This window comes from Heliangelus exortis, chromosome 2, assembly GCF_036169615.1.
Source record: "Heliangelus exortis chromosome 2, bHelExo1.hap1, whole genome shotgun sequence".
NCBI classification, from domain to species: Eukaryota; Metazoa; Chordata; class Aves; order Apodiformes; family Trochilidae; genus Heliangelus; species Heliangelus exortis.
Window position 1 is genome coordinate 151539795 of NC_092423.1, and position 6000 is coordinate 151545794.

Here is a 6000-nt window from a genome sequence, read left to right on the forward strand (position 1 = left end):
TTCTAGCCCAGCTGTCTTGGATCCTGGAATCATACATCTTCCTGGGCGTTTCTTCTTGAGGTTGAGTCTTGTGGTTTGCAGCGTTGTGTATTGGGTTGGCCTCAGCATTGAGAGTTTGGTTTGGAGCTGTCCTGCCCATATTGTAGGGTCAAGGGTCCTTGGAAGAGTCTTAGTGGAATTGTCCATGTGTTGAGCAGCATTTCGTAGACCAAAGGTTGGTGGGCTGCAGGAGCAGCTATTTCTCATGTGTTGTATTGCCGTGAAAGGCATTGGCATCCCCTGTTTTTTGTGTTTTCTGGGTGCCCTCTGAACCTCATCTTGACACCCCACAAGGCCGGCAGGCAGATGGGTGAGGGGCCAAGGTAAAGGAGCAAGCGGGAGGTGGACATCACAGTGGGCTGCCTGTTGTTTTAGGCCATACCTCGGCATGTGCTTTTGCTTTGACTTTTGAAGGTGCCACACAAAGCCATGCGTTGAGGACTGGTCAGAGAAGGGGAGGTGGGGAATGGCTGGTTCATCCAGAGATTTTACGTCGACTCAGTTAAGTGCTCCCCTTTGTTTATGCAGGTGCTGCGCGTGCCACCTTTGGAGCCAGAAGAGCGCTGGAGGTGAGACAGGATGGTAACGAGGAGGCTCGATCTGACAAGCAGAACAGTGATTTTGTGTCTCCTGGTACTTCAGGTGCCAGAAGCGATGGTGGCCATAATGTGTGGAAGGAGAAGGTGAGCGGGGCAAGTTGGGGGTTATGAGGAGCTTGTGGAAGAGGTTGGTATTTAGCTGACGTCCTATTTCTGGTGGCACTGCCGTTTGTTATTGCAGATGACGAGGAGGAACTTTGTGGTTTTGGGAAGATCCCCGTCAGCCGATGTGGGTTACTTTTCTGTCCAGTGCTTCAGAGCCCCAGCCTTTGAAAGGTAAGAGAAAGGGAGGATGGTTGGGGAGGGTCTGTGTAGAGGGGTCAAGGCTAGGAATCGCAGGGTTGGGTTTTAAAGTTACTGTAGGGGAGCGAACTGTCCAGAAGTGGTGCCCTTTGGGTGGTTGATGGGAGCCTGTCCCTCCCTGGCATGATGCTAGCAAGTTCCAGGAATTGAATGAGCATTGGAGGTGAGGTGGTAGTGCAGGGCTCGTGGACCTTAGTGTCTTCTCTCAAGCACAACAATAGTGTTGTGCCTTTTAGGTTCCCTGAATGATGATGCCTACAGCATCCAACTCTGAAAAGCGTGGGTGAGTGGGACCTTGCAGGGCTCTTCTGTGAAGCTGGGACATTTGGAAGAGAATCTGGCTGACCGATGTTGGACTTATTGCTGAATATTCTGGTAGGTGTTTTGGTGTTGTGGTTATGTGTGTGGAGTTTTTTTCTTTGCTTGTTTTGGTGTTGTGGTGTGACTTTTTTTTTTTTAATTCAGGTGGCAAAGGGGAACCTTGCAAGTTGAGGATTATCCTGGGCTGCTCCTGTCTATTTTCCTGGCTAACCACGACTTTGGAGAGCCAGTCCTCTGAAAGATAAGTTGAGGGACCAGTGGTGTAGAGGGGTCAAGGCTGGTGGGAGTTGTGGAAGGGGTTTTGAAGTTAGTGTAGGGGAGAGGGCAGTCTGGGAGCAGCCTCCTTTGGTCAGGTGAAGGAAGTGGGTTAATTTCTGATGTGATGCCAGTGTGGGCAGGGCAGCTCCAGCCTTGGTGTGTGGTGGCATGTAGTTTGTGTTGTATGTCTTTGTCTTAAAGCTTCCTCAGGTCTTGATGTCCTCTCGGAGCAGGTCCCACATCTTGGCTATCGTCCCTGGCAGGCCTTTACTCATCAGCACAGTCCTAGTCAGCAGCAGCATCTTCTTGTGTGACAAGTTTGAAGTGTTGATAGGTCTTTATTCTGGGATGCTTCCTGATGGTCATCTTCTGAAACATCATCGCCACCTGCATCAGCATCATATCATCTCTGGTCATGGATTTTCCCAGAGTGGGACTTTATTCCCTGCATCCTCGTGTCATCAGGTCTTGAAGCCTGGGTTCTTTGGCATCCCTTGATTCAGCCCCTCGTTTTGCAGTTGCATTGCTGTAGGTCTTCTTGCCAAACAGTCTTGGATCCCAGAGATATTCTTTGTGCTTGGTGTTCTCTTGAGATCATGATTTGCAGGGCTGTGTCTGGAGTTGGTCTGAGTGTTTGGCTTGGAGCTGCTCTTCCCAGAGTTATAGGTTCAGGGTTTTTTTGAAGAGCCCTAAAGGACTAGTCCAGCACTGTTGGGCAGTGTTCCAGTGACCTGTGTATCACTGTTTTTCAGATCCCATGTGACAAGGATGTACATGAAAGAGCAGGAGGAAAGAAGAGCACCATCCAAAGGTTAGTTGGTGTTGGAGTGAAGGTCCCTCTCCTGACTACCTGACCACATTATGGTTTGTTTCACCTTTTGAAGGTGAGAGCAGCAAAGGAAGCAGAATATCTGTTCTGGAGGTGGCTCTGTCAAGGTGAGCAAAGGCTGGTGTGCAGAAGGAGCAGTTATTTTTCAGGTATTTTCTTGCCGTTGAAAGCATTGCCATCCCCTGTTTTTTGTGTTTTCCAGGTGTCCTCCAAGCCTACTTTTGGCACCCCACAAGGACAGCAGGCAGCAGATGGGTGAGAGGCTGAGGTAAAGGAGGAGGAGGTGGACATCACAGTGGGCTGCCTGTTGTTGGAGGCACTACCTCAGCACGTGCCTTTTGCTTTGACTTTTGCAGGTGCCACAACCATCCTTGGAGGGACAAAGACACACATTTAGGAGCGGTTGGAGAAGGTGAGATGGTGGTGGGCTGGGTCAGCCATGTATTTTACGTCAAGTCACTTAAATGTTTCCTTTTGTTTTTGCAGGTGCTGTGCGTGCCACCTTTGGAACCGGCTGGGCGTTGAAGTTGAGTTGAGTTGGTAGCGAGGGGTTCGTGGGGCTGGTGACTTCTGATCAGCAGAGCAGAAACTTTCCCTTGGTGTTTCAGGTGCCCCAAGCAATGGTGGCGATAGCGTTCAACTCTGCAACGAGAAGGTGCATGGTATACCATGGGGCTCCCTTGAGGAGGTGAGTGCAGCGGAAGTAGCGTGTGTTGGCTTAGGTGGGACTTGTGCCAGCGCTGTTTGTGATCTGTGGGTTGTTTTTTTTTCCTTTTCTACATATAGGGGATGAAGAGGAGCCGTGCGACTGGAAGCGCATCCCAGTCAAACAATGCGGTTTTCATTACTGACCATGGCTTTGTGTTGCTCTCACTCTTGAAGATAAGTTGAGGGCCCAGGGGTGGGTGGGGAGGGGAGTCGAGCAGAGGAGTCGAGGTTGGGAATTGCAGGTGGTGTTTTGAAGTTAGTGTAGGGGAGAGGGTTGTCTGGGAGCAGCCCCCTTTGGGTGGGTGAAGGGAACAGGTTACTTTCCAGCATGATTCCAGCATGGACAGGGCAGCTCCAGCCTTGGTGTGTGGGGTTGTGTGTTTTATGTTGTCAGTCTTGGTTGTCTTAGAGCTTCGTCAGGCCTTGATGGTCCTCTGTGTCCTCACGGAGCGAGTCCTTCATCTTGGGCATCCTCCCTGCAAAGCCTTTCCTGATCAGCACGGTGCCGATCAGCAGCGTGTTATTCCGTACGACGAGTCTAAATTGCAGATCGGTCTCTTGACTTGGGATTTCTTGATTGTCATCTTCTGAAACATCATTGCCAAGTGCATCAGCATCTGGACTCGTTCCCCGCATCCTTGCGTCCTCAGGTCTTGAAGGCGGCTCCTCGGGCATCCGTCGCTTCGTTCCCTCGCTTTGCAGACGCATCGCTGTAGGTCTTATTGCCCAAAAGTCTTGGATTCCAGAGTCCCTCTTCTTGCTGCGAGTTTTATCTTGAGGTCAAGTCTTGTGACTCACGTGTCTATGTCTTTGTTCAGTCTGTGCCTGTGAGTGTTTGGTTTGGAGCTGCCCTGCCTGCTGTGTAGGATCAGGGGCCGTGGGAAGTGCCATTAACTGACCAACTCGGTGCTGAGCAGCTTCCCAGTGATTTGCATAATCCTGTTTTTCAGATCCCACGTGTCAATGACCATCAAGAAACAGATGGAGGAGGAGAGGAGGCCGCCATCCGAAGGTTGGTCAGGGTGTGGAGTTGGCGGGAAGGTGCCTCCTTTGGCTGCTTGACCGCATTATGGTTTGTTGTCATTTTGAAGGCGGAAGCGGCGAGCGAAGTGGGATACGGGCACCGGAGGTGGCTGCGGCAAGGTGAGCAAAGGCTGGTGGGCTGGAGGAGCAGTTATTCTCAGGGGTTGTTTTATTGGTTGGTCACGAACATCCCTTGTTGTTTGTGGTTTTTTTCAGGTGCACTCCTAACCTCGTTTTGGCACCCCAAAGAGATGGCAGGCAGATGGGTGAGAGGCCGAGGTAAAGGAGCAGGAGATGGACGTTGCGGTGGCCTGGGCGTTGTTGGGGGCAATATCTCAGCGTGTGCCTTTTGCTTTGACTTTTGCAGGTGTCACACGCAGTGCCGAAGTGACAAAGCCACGTCTTGAGGAACAGTTGGAGAAGGTGAGATGGTTGCGGGCTGGCTCATCCAGAGATTTTACGTCGACTCGGTTAAGGGTTTCCCTTTGTTTTTGCAGGTGCTGCGCGTGCCACCTTTGGAGCCAGAAGAGCGCTGGAGGTGAGACAGGATGGTAATGAGGAGGCTCGATCTGACAAGCAGAACAGGAATTGTGTCTCCTGGTATTTCAGGTGCCAGAAGCGATGGTGGCCATAACGTGTGGAAGGAGAGGGTGAGCGGGGCAAGCCGGGGGTTATGAGGAGCGTGTGGAAGGGGTTGGTATTTAGCTGACGTCCTATTTCTGGTGGCATTGCCGTTTGTTATTGCAGATGACGAGGAGGAACTTTGTGGTTTTGGGAAGATCCCCGTCAGCCGATGTGGGTTACTTTTCTGTCCAGTGCTTCAGAGCCCCAGGTGTTTGAAAGGTAAGAGAAAGGGAGGATGGTTGGAGAGGGTCTGTGTAGAGGGGTCAAGGTTAGGAATCGCAGGGTTGGGTTTTAAAGTTACTGTAGGGGAGGTTACTGTAGGGGAGCGAACTGTCCAGAAGCGGTGCCCTTTGGGTGGTTGATGGGAGCCTGTCCCTCCCTGGCATGATGCTAGCAAGTTCCAGGAACTGAATGAGCGTTGGAGGTGAGGTGGTAGTGCAGGGCTTGTGGAGCTAGTGTCTTCTCTCAAGCAGAACAATAGTTTTGTGCCTTTTAGGTGCCCTGAATGACGATACCTACAGCATCCAACTCTGGAAAGCGTGGTCGAGCGGGACTTTGCAGGGCTCTTCTGCAAAGCCGGGACATTTGGAAGGGAATGGGGCTGGCTGATGTTGGACTTATTGCTGAATATTCTGGTAGGTGTTTTGGTGTTGTGGTTATGTGTGTGGAGTTTTTTTCTTTGCTTGTTTTGGTGTGACTTTTTTTCTTTTTTTAATTCCGGTGGCAAAGGGGAACCTTGCAAGTTGAGGGTTATCCTAGGCTGCTCCTGTCTATTTTCCTGGCTAACCATGACTTTGGAGAGTCAGTCCTCTGAAAGATAAGTTGAGGGACCAGTGGTGTAGAGGGGTCAAGGCTGGTGGGAGTTGTGTAGGGGAGAGGGCAGTCTGGGAGCAGCCTCCTTTGGTCAGGTGAAGGAAGTGGGTTAATTTCTGATGTGATGCCAGTGTGGGCAGGGCAGCTCCAGCCTTGGTGTGTGGTGGCGTGTTGTATGTGTTTGTCTTAAAGCTTCCTCAGGTCTTGATGTCCTCTCAGAGCAGGTCCCACATCTTGACCATTATCCCTGCAAGGCCTTTACTCATCAGCACAGTCCTAGTCAGCAGCAGCATCTTCTTGTGTGACAAGTTTGAAGTGTTGATAGGTCTTTATTCTGGGAAGCTTCCTGATGGTCATCTTCTGAAACATCATCGCCACCTGCATCAGCATCATCTCTGGTCATGGATTTTCCCAGAGTGGGACTTTATTCCCTGCATCCTTGTGTCATCAGGTCTTGAAGCCTGGGTTCTTTGGCATCCCTTG